The 10,626-nt window shown below is 52.7% G+C and overlaps 1 long non-coding RNA gene across 2 annotated transcripts; it reads right to left on the bottom strand.

The window, feature by feature from the left end:
• Positions 1 to 2,352: 2,352 nt before the first annotated feature.
• On the bottom strand, positions 2,353 to 5,110 carry LOC147373278 (uncharacterized). 2 transcript variants are annotated; one of them, XR_015164935.1, is made up of 3 exons: positions 4,986 to 5,110; positions 4,123 to 4,309; positions 2,353 to 3,292 (listed from the first exon to the last, which is right to left on the bottom strand). It is a non-coding gene; the product is annotated as an uncharacterized LOC147373278 (long non-coding RNA). The 2 variants fall into 2 exon arrangements; XR_015164934.1 differs by having other exon boundaries at positions 4,123 to 4,291; positions 4,986 to 5,106.
• Between the last annotated feature and the right edge of the window lie 5,516 nt (positions 5,111 to 10,626).

Below are 10,626 nucleotides of genomic sequence, written 5' to 3'. Positions count from 1 at the left end.
TGAACACTTGAGATACGAGTGTTGAAATGGATGCCACACCTCAACATAAGCTCATCAGAGACACCCTGTCTTATTCACACCAGTGTCCCTGAGGTCGTCTGTCCCCACGCGCATCAGATGACAGAACTTCAAGGAGCGAACGGGTTGACTTATGAACGAGTGAGTGAGTGAGTGACTAAGGAGCAGGCCACCCCACTCTCACACAGCCTTCCATTTCACAGAACATGCTAGAAAAAAAGAGTTCAGAATCGGGGCCAGAGAGCCTGCCTGGGGCTGCCAGATGAAACACGTGACTCCCAGTTGAACCTGAATTTTTGATAAACACGTTTCAGTGTAAGTACGTCTCTTGCAATCCTGGGACATACACATAGTAAAACAATGTCATTTGTCTGTTTGATTTTTTCTCAAATTTGACTGGGCATGTTATGTCTTTATTGGCTGAATATGGCACCCCTAACCACGGGTCCCAGCCATGCCCCGGTGCTGAGACTCGGGAATCCGCAGTTTCTCTGGAAGACTCTCTTTCCTGTCTGATGGTCAGGAAGCATCCTTCTCTCACCCCTGGACTCTGCTGTCCAGCAGGGGTGATCTCCTGTTCGTTCCCCTCACTAATCCTGGGACTTGGGGGAGCCTTCCTTGAGGAAAACAAGCCAGGGGTGATCTAGGGAGGTCTAGGGTCTGGAAACTTCTACCAGAAGCGTGTCTGTTGTGCCCACCCAGAGCACAGGGTTCTAGCACGAACACTGGGCCCCAACTTCAGAAGCAAGAAGAGTGCGGACCCCAAGATCCTGCCTCACGTCTAGCGCTCCAGGCACAGGGGCGAGCACTCGGCAGCCTGGCTTCATGCAGACTCCGGTGGACTCAGGGTCAGTGCTGGAAGAGGGGGCTGCCCGCAATAGCCGGGACCCTTGCCCATCCCCGTGTCCTCTGCCTGGAGCTCTGGAGGATGGGAAGAATGCCCACAGCATTTCTGGGCGAGACCCAACAAGCAGCTGCTCTCGTGGGTTCTGGGAAATTGTCCTCCAGAAAAGGGCTAGTGACAATTCTTGATTTCATCTTTGGAGACATTCATGGAACAGAAGCTACATGAAAGAGAAGGCACTTGGATATGTGACCTACTCTCAGGAAGAGCAGCCTCGGAAACCTCGCACACAGCATCGACCGCGGCGTTCAGGACCCCCCCCTCCTTCCTGGAGCCTTATTATCCTTTGATCTTTGTAATAATGTGTTTCTTTCCCGGTAATAGGTTTTCATCATCCTCCCAGCCTATTGATTAGAACTCTTTTCTGGGGTTCTGAGATATTGGCTAGAATAAGGGACAGAACAATTCCGCACTGGGATGCTGTCTCCAAGACGGTGTGCTTGTGACAACCGCCTTGCCCACACAGAGTGGGGCCAGAGGCCTGGGGGAGGAGGTGCCTAATCCCTGTTCACACGGCTGCTGTCTCTGCTCTTCCTCCCTCATCCTTCTGCTTCTGGTTTGCTGAATGTGTGACCACAGCTGCTGGCCAGGCTGACCCCTCAGGGGGACCCAGGGCCAACAGAAAGGAGGGGGAGGAGGGTAGCCACACGTGTCTCCTGGCAGAGATTGGGGTGCAGTGATCTGTTACTGGAACCCCACGTTTAGAGACTCAGGCACAGGATCTCTACCTTTAAGAGGAAAGGAGGGACCCACTGCATGCCAGTGAGGGCACGGTGAGGACTCGTGGACGGTGGCCCGGAAGGTCCTGAAAGGAGGCACTTTCAGGTCCCATGGGGCAGAGGGCACAAGGCTGAAAGGCGCGGCTGTGTGAGCTGCTGTGAAGTCAGGTCAGGACGGCCCGGCTGGCAAGCTGGGCCTTGGTCAGTGGAGTTAGAATGGCTGCGAGCTTAGGAGTGTTGAGTTCATGTTAGATTAGGGAGAACTCGCCACTCAAACAGACACCAGCGTGACCAGCCCTTACGGTGGACAGGAGAGGCCCCGTCTGGACTCGGGATGGGTCTGGCTTCACACAGCACCTCCAAGTGTCCCCTCTCCCTCCCTGCAGACAGAAGCTGCCTCAGTGCTCTTCCTATAAACACACAAGCGAGTGGTTTTCTAGCCAATGAGTGAATTTTAAAAAGTAACTAAAGCTCCCTCCCTGGAACCCCAGGCCCGAAGATTCAGAACCCAGATGTCAAGGTAAAAATTCCGCTTTGCTTTTGATTCCTGACAACACTGAACATATATATATATATTTTTTGAAATTTCTGTCTCAAAATGCTCAGTGAGACAGAGAACCGCTTCCAAGCACAAGGACGTGGCTCTTCTTGACACCTCTTACAGCAGGGCCCCATCCATCACTTTCAAAAGTTCGATGAAACCGTTGCAAATACGATCAATCATCTTTTTATTGAATTAAGACAAATGGGTGGTTATTAATAGGCTAAGACATAATGAGGAAAATGGATCACACTGCACAGAGAGAAGGGAAGAGAAATGCGTATGCACTGAGCTCTCCTTGGAAAGATCTGGAAGCATCTTCAGTAAGGAAAGACCTTGGGTGGAAGCCCTCTTTGACTCACACTGAGAACAAACACGAATGAGCTGAGAAATCAGAGACCCTTGGTTGTACCTTTTCTCCACTACCTTCTAGCTGGGTGATCTTTGGGCAGTGACCTGACCTCTCTGAGCTTCTGTACTCTCTTTGTTGAGGGCACATGGAAAGTGCTTGGCTCTTAGGACGTGTGTCAGGGGCAGGGCTGGGTGCCCCGGGGAGCCTGGGCTGGGAGATGCTCAGTCTGGTTCGACCCGACAGTGTGGATTCTGCAGGGAGGCAGAGGGGTGTCGCCTGCAGTCCTGAGGGGCTGCAGCTAGAGGGGCAGGGAGGGAGGCCTGTGGGGGCAGAGTCAGGGGTGGCAGGGTCCCCCGGAAGTCCCGCCTCCGAGCCGAGTTTCCAGGAATCTCCGGGAAGGCGCACAGGATTCGGCAGTGTTCCAAGTGTGCGGTCTTGGTGGGGACGCCTGGTGTCTGTTGGTGGCAAAGCTTCTGGGGAAACAGCTTGTGTTTATGTCAGAAAGAGGAGACCACGTTTCGGGGCAATCACTGCAGCTTGCGAGGTCAAATCAACACGCCCAGCCCCATCTGCCCCAGCAGGGTGCTCAGCCTCCCTCAGTGCCCGCAGCCTGGAGCCTCCGCGGGCGGTGACGGGGCTGCAGGGGAGGGCCCCGCCAGTGTGTGGTCAGCGGTGTTTCCTAAGAGCAGGACTCAGGCTGGCTGTCCCTCCATCTCTCAGGCCGGCTGCCCGCGTCCCACACCAGGCCGGACCCTTCCCTGGTAAACACAAGTGAAGTGTTTTTCTGAATTCTCTGGGTTGGGCTAGCAAATTATTGTACCTAAGGCAGCTCCCCTGGTGGCTCAGTGGTAAAGAATCTGCCTGCCACGCAAGAGACTTGCAGGAAACGCAGTTTCGATCCTTGGGTCAGGAAGATCCCCCAGAGAAGGAAATGGCTACCCACCCACTCCAGTGTTCTTGCCTAGGAAATCCCGAGGACAGAGGAGCCTGGCAGCTACAGCCCATGGGGTTGCAAAGAATTGGACATGACTGATCGACTAAATGACAGCAAGGGGGTCTCACGGTAACTCCCACATTTATAGCTGCTTGTCAGAAGTGCAGGGTTCCCTAGACGTGCAGCTGTAATCTGGAGGGAGCAAGGCTGGTGGAAGGGAGCCCTTGCCCGGGGGGGGCCTGTGCTGACCCCAGGCGTCTCTGTGAGGATTGAACTGAGCTGTGGGGCGCCCAGCTGGAGGTGGAGGACACTGGGGAACCTCACACCTGGAGCTCACGCTTGGCTCTCTCCCCACCCCTCCCATTCACCCCAGCTGCCTCCACCCCTCTGCCTGTTTCCTGGACACAGTAGTGATTTAAACCCTTCTGGTGGCCCCATGTCCAGACACGAGTTGGCAAGGGTCTCCACTCTCGGGGAGGTTACATCCTAGTGGACAGGGGCTCGGCCACAACCCCGAGGGCATCAGTTGATTGGACCTTATGTGACCGATCCAAGATCCAGACCCGAAGCCCAGCTGTTGCAACTGCTGCTGGATCTACACCCCAGCACCCCAGCTCTAATGCAGCCTGAAGCCATGAGCCTCACTCCCCTCACCTGCCGTCTTTCTTAGCTGCAAAGAATCAGTGACGCTTGGTTTGCAGCTCCTCCACGGTCATTAGAGCCGCCTCCAGCTGCTGCATCACGTTATGCTTGGGCCGCGTCCTTACCGTGGGTTAATGAGGCCCGTAACGCAGAGTTCCCACGCCGACTAGGACACAGAGACCTGAAGGATAGGGGGCACCTGTGAAGAGCAGTAAAAACCCACAGCTTGCTCTCTCGACCATCAGCAGTGATTCATCCTAAAAGATGGGAGCGTGTTCCCAGTCAAACGGTAAGGATCCTTGCTTTAAAAAGAGAACTTGTCTTGAGTCTCACACTGGTCTTGTCACATGTTGCCAGAACCAGATCTGCTAAGTGGTAAAGGCCACCTCTCCAGGCACCAGGAGCTTGAGTGCACAGTCGAGTCTTGTGGGCACTGTCCAGACACATGTCTGAAGGATAAAGTTCTAGAGAAGGAGAAAGCATCTGGGGAGGATGGCTGGGTCTGTATTCTAGAGCCAGCACTGTGGCCCCAGATGACTGAACAGCTACGAAGCATGGCTGCGGGTGTTTGCAGGAACTTTAGAGAGAAGGGACGTTCCTTAACCAGGGCTCCTGAGGCATTGTCCACACCAAACCACTTGTGTGATAAGACTCAGGCCCCTGCACGCGGGCTGCAGGCCTCTTGGGCACCTGTCCAGACTCTCTGCTCCTCCCCCAGGCTTGCCTATCTGCATTCACAACCCAGACGTGCCGGTTCCCCACAGCTGTGTGTGCCTCCCTGCCCAAGGGCCGCCCTCTCTCCCTGGAAGCGCTGCTGTGAGCTATCTGCCGAGGACCAGCCCGCTCCTTTCCAGAACTGAGGTCGGGTGACTCACCCAGAGCAGGTGTCTGTTCTGCTGCCTGCCTCGCAGTCTCCCTTCCTCCGGGCAGGACCAGCCCTCCTCTTCTGGGGACAGAAAGCACTTCCTTCCTCTCCTCATTCACTCCAGTGGGTGTGGCCAAGAGCAGAGCCCCGCCCCAGAGACGGCTGATTGTCCAAGGAAAGCAAATCTGTATCTTTCCTTGTAGCTTTGCTCCGGAATGAGAGGCCTCCTTCCCCATTCCAGAAAATGCAGCCCACACATCACCAGCAATCTAGAAAGAGTAAGCCGTGCACACATCTCCACTCTAAAGGGTCAAGTTTACCCAACTGAAAACGCTGGTTTTGAGCAATAATATGTGATGACATGGAAAAGTCTCACCGTATGAAAAAAATAAAAGGGAATAAAGATGTGATCCCAGTATCTTCCCCAAAATAAGGAAGTAGGGTAACTGCAGACGTAATTCCCAAAGACACAGAATAGACTCCCTCAACACAATACGGAAAGAGAAGAACAAAGTCGGAGAGCTGGCAGGGCCTGGCTTCAGGGCTTCCTAAAAAGCTTCGGTTGTCGAGACTGTGGGGTTGGTGGAAGAACACACAAAGAGGCCAGTGGAGCAAAACAGAGCCCAGACATAGACCCAAATAAACGCAGTCACCCGAGCTGTGACAGAGGAGCAAAGGCACCACGGTGGAGCCGCTTCTTAAAAACCGTGCTGGAACAACCGGGCTTCCGAGTGCAAAAACAGAAAGACTCTAGCACAGACTCTACACTTAAAATTAACTCAAAATGGACCATGGACCTAAAGGAAAATGCAAAACTCCTAGAAGATAACATAGAAAACCTAGATGACCTTGGGTGTGACAATAATTCTTTAGATACCACACCGAAAACATGGTTCATGAGGGAAATAATTGGCAACTGAACTTCATTAAAACTGAAAATTTCTGCTCTGCAAAAGACAACGTCAAGAGAAGGAGAAGATCAGACACAGACCGGGAGGGAATACTTGTAAAAGACTTAATATCTGATAAAGGTCTGTTATCCAAAATATGTAAAGAACTCTTAAAACTCAATAATAAGAAAACAACCAGATTTTAAAATAGACCAAAGATCTTTCCAGATACCTCACCAAGGAAGATGGCCAATAAGTATGTGGAAAGATGTCTACATCCTGTGTCATCAGGGAAATGCAATTTAGGCAATGTTATTGTTGCACACCTATTCAGTTCAGTTCAGTCGCTCAGTTGTATTCGACTCTTTGTGACCCTATGGACTGCAGCACGACAGGCCTCCTTGCCCACTGCCAGCTCCAGGAGTTTACTCAAACTCATGTCCGTCGAGTCAGTGATGGCATTCAACCATCTCGTCATCTCATCCTCTGCCGCCCCCTTCTCCACCTCTTTCTATCTTTCCCAGCATCAGGGTCTTTTCAAATGAGTCAGCTCTTCGCATCAGGTGGCCAAAGTATTGGAGTTTCAGCTTCAGCATCAGTCCTTCCAATGAATACTCAGGACTGATTTCCTTTAGGATGGACTGGTTGGATCTCCTTGCAGTCCAAGGGACTCTCAAGAGTCTTCTCCAAACTGCACTTCAAAAGCATCAGTTCTTCGGTGCTCAGCTTTCTTTATAGTCCAACTCTCACATCCATTCATGGCTACTGGAAAAACCATGGCTTTGACTAGACGGACCATTGTTGGCAAAGTAATGTCTCTGCTTTTTAATATTAATGTCTCTGCACACCTATTAGAATGGCCAAAATCCAGAACACTGACATCACCAAATGTTGGTGAGGATGGGGAGAAACAGGAACTCTCACTCACGCTGGTGGAGACGCAGAAGGGTCATGCTCTTTGGTATTTACCCAAAGAAGCTGGAAACTTACATGCACATAAAAGCCCACACACAAATGTTTATAGCAGTGTTATTCATAGTTGCCAAAACTCGGAAGCAACCAAGATGCCATTTAGTAGGTGAATGAATAAACTGTGGTCCATCCAGGCAATGAGATATTGCTCAGCACAAAAAAAGGAATGAGCTATCAAGTTACGAAAACACACGAAGGAAATCTAAATGTGTATTGTAAGAAGTCAACACCTTATGGCCGGAACCAGCAAAGGATTGTAAAGCAAAGAGTTTTCAGTTTAAAAATATATGTTTAATGCTACGTTCTGTACAACTTCAACTTGATGACATTCTGAAAAAATAAAACAATGGAGACAGTGAAACCTCAGTGGTGACCAGGGGTTGGCATGGAGAAATAAACAGATGGTGCACAGAGGGTTTTCAGGGCAGTAAAAAATGCTCTTTATGATATTACAAGGATGGGTGCCTGGGAACCTAATTTAAACCCTGGACTTTGGGAGGTGATGACGTGTCAATGCAGGTTCACTAATTGTAATGAATGAACCATCTCCTCTGGGAGATGTTGGTGGGGGGGCAGGGAGACTGTATACATGTGGGGCAGGGGGTACGTGGAAAATCCCTGTTCGTGGCCCCCAATGTTGCTGTGAACATAAAATCTTGTAAAAAATTGTCTTTAAGATATTTAAATGCTAGACCTTTATCTCAGACTGAGCAGCTGCCAAGGGGAAGACATCATGGTATGTGCTGGGAAGACAATGGTAACCAGACAGACCCCTGCCTGCCATCTTCCCACCTCACCGCCACACTGTCTCCATGGCAACCAAGGGGCTCTGTACATCACACGTTGAAAACCACTGCTCAGCAGGGGCAGGTCCGCCAGACCCCTTGTCTCAGGGTCAGGGCAGTGTGGTCGCCACACAAAGTGCCCTTGCCCTGGGCTCAGCCCCTTGTGGATGCTCGTGTCCACTCTCCCTCCATAGGAGGCTCGACGCATGGGGGCAAGGGCGGGCCTAGCCAGGGGAGATGAGGGCGGCGTTCGTCCCCCAGGTCCTGCTCCCCACGGCCAGCTGGGAGACACCCTCTCTCGAGGCCACAAGTATGGTGAGACAGAAAAGTGAAAAGAGATCAGCACTTTGCGTCTCCGCAGAACGGTGTTCCGAAGACAAGTTGTATGAAAGCAATATGCCTCCTCTAAACTATTAAATATTCTCCCGGAAATGCAGGCTGGCAGTGAGCAAGTCCATATGTTTGCATTAGTGGGGGCCAAGCCATATTCCATCTGTGTTACAGTCTGATTGATCAAAGGCTTGTGCCACAAAAGAGCCTTATTTATGGCCTTTTTTCCTACCCTGTTGCATGCAAACCCACATCCTCCCTGGACATCCATAAACAAACATACGGAAACGGGGGCTGACATCACCTGCCCGCACCCCCACCCCCAAGCCCGCTCTGTCCAGAAATTTGGAGAGGCCTGCGATTCTTCCCGAGGTCACCCATTCCAGACGCGCAGCTGCTGGCAGCTCTGAGGGAGCTATTTAAAAGCCCGCTAACAAGGCATCTTTGGTGGAGTGTAGAAACCAACAGCACGGCGCTCTCTCGGCAACGTATTCATTTTAGTGCCACTCAGAGAGGTCTGAAAAGACCCGAAAAATACTTAAAATCAGAAGCTCCTTGGAGCGTTCCCAACAACACTGGTATTTAATTAGTCTCCTTCCTGGCTTGGGGCTTCCCAGGTGGCTCAGTGATGAAGAATCTGCCTGCCAATTCAGAAACACAGGAGACGAGGGTTTGGTCCCTGGGTTGGGAAGATCCCCTGGAAGAGGAAATGGCAACCCACTCCAGTACTCTTGCCTGGAGAATCCCATGGACAGAGGAGCCTGGTGGGCTGCAGTCCACGGAGTCACAAAGGGCCAGGCATGACTGAGGGACTGAGCACACACTCTGGGTTAGGAGAGCCAAGAAAGACACCATCACACCAGGAATGAGCTCAGGTGGCTGCTCCTCTGCTCAGCACGCCCGCTTCCCCATCTCCCACCTGTGTCTCAGTGGGGAATCAAGCAAACGTTCTATGCCAGGCCGTCAGGTAGGGCTGGGCACCGGGAGATGGAACCCAGTCCCAGGCTGGCGGACGGAACATCACAAGGGAGTTCTTCCCTGTTGAGCGGGTCAGGCACCAGGGCAGCTGGACCAGACATGGGGGAGCGGTCAGGCGACTGGTAGGGTCCTCCACCACCCAGGCTGTCTCTGGGGCCCACAGGGAGCTACAGGAACAGGTGGGGATTTGGGGGGCATTTCGCTGGCCAGGTGACACAGGCGGAGCTCCTGCATCTGACCTGCCCACAGGGGTGTCTCACAAGGGATCCACCATCACATGAAATGAGAGCATATCTCAACCCCTCTCTGTTTTCTGTTCACTGGTAATCGTATCGTGTCTTCTAAACACAGCACATACCGTCCAGAGAAGCAGACTCCAGATTGTCCGGGACACAGGTGTACACTGGCCACCCGTGTAGACATGGTTACCAAGGAAACATCCTCAAGTTGCCACAAGGCCACGGTACCCAACCCAAGGCCAGAATCCAGGTCCAAGTCTGCAGGCCCCCCTGTGGGCGGCAGAGGGGCTCAGGGAGGATTCTCCACCCAGGGAGTATCTCCTGAGGGTGTTCTGTGAGCCGGTCACCATTCTAGGGGCCCAGGACTCAGCAGAGAGCGGGGCAGAGAAGCACACCTGCCCTCGGGGAGTTTGTTCAGAGACAAATAACCGAATTACAGGAAGTTCATTCAGAAATGCATGAGAAGGCTGTCTCAGTTCAGGTGCTATAACAGAAGGCCCCAGACTGGGTGGCTCTAAACAGCAAGGCTTGATATCTCCCAGGTCTGGGGGCTAGAAGGACAAGCATGTCCCAGTTCTGACCTGGGCCCTCTTCCGGGTGGTGGGCTGCCGACTTCACCCTGTGGCTCACGGGTGGAGAGGGCTGAGAGCCCTCTCGGGTCCCCTTGATACGGGCACAAATCTCAAGTGTGGGGCTCCACCCTCATGACCTCGTCACCTGCCCAAGGCCCCACCTCCCAAGACCATCACACTGCAAGTAAGAACCCAGGACCCTCAGCCCATTGCGAAGGTTCTTTGGGGGAAAAGAAGCAAGATGGAGTCAGAAAGGACAGAGGGGTTGCCTTTGCAATGGGGGTCAGGGGAGACCACATGGAGAAGGTGATACTCCGACTCGAAGGACTTAAGGAGGTGTTGGAATGAGCCACGTGGACACCCGAGGAAGAGCAAGCTGGTGGTGGGAAGAGCCAGGGCAAAGGCTCCGGGGAGACGGTGCCAGGAGCTCCTGAAGGATCACGGGTGGGTGCATAAGGCGAGCAGGGGAAGGTCAGGACAGAGCGATGTCTTGAAGAGCCTTGCAGACTTCTGCAAAACTCTGCCTTTCCCCTGGATCAAGATGAGAGCCACAGGAGGGCTTGTGCAAGCATAAGCATAATATGACTTAGGAATTTTAAAAGATCACTCTGGTAGTTGAGCTGACCTCGGATGATGGGGGGCCACGTGGCAGACCAGTTGGGAAGCTGTGTTGCTAAACCAGGCGAAAGCTGGCGGTAGCTGTGCAGCTGTGGGAAATAGTCAGGTGCTGGGCGTTTCTCAGCATATTTGCAGGAGACGCGTCAGAGAAAGAGAAGCTGCGATGCCTCTGAGGCTGAGCAGCTCGAAAGCGGGAAGGTTAAGTGTGTGGGCCCAGCTCTGTGTGGAGCACACGCGGGAGAAGCTGAGTGGGCCCATGTAGGACTA

The sequence above is a fragment of the Bos grunniens genome, chromosome 5 (genome assembly GCF_055505025.1).
Source record: "Bos grunniens cultivar Pamir isolate PY7600 chromosome 5, Bosgru_T2T1.0, whole genome shotgun sequence".
Taxonomy (NCBI): domain Eukaryota; kingdom Metazoa; phylum Chordata; class Mammalia; order Artiodactyla; family Bovidae; genus Bos; species Bos grunniens.
This window is presented reverse-complemented; position numbering and strand designations above follow the sequence as displayed.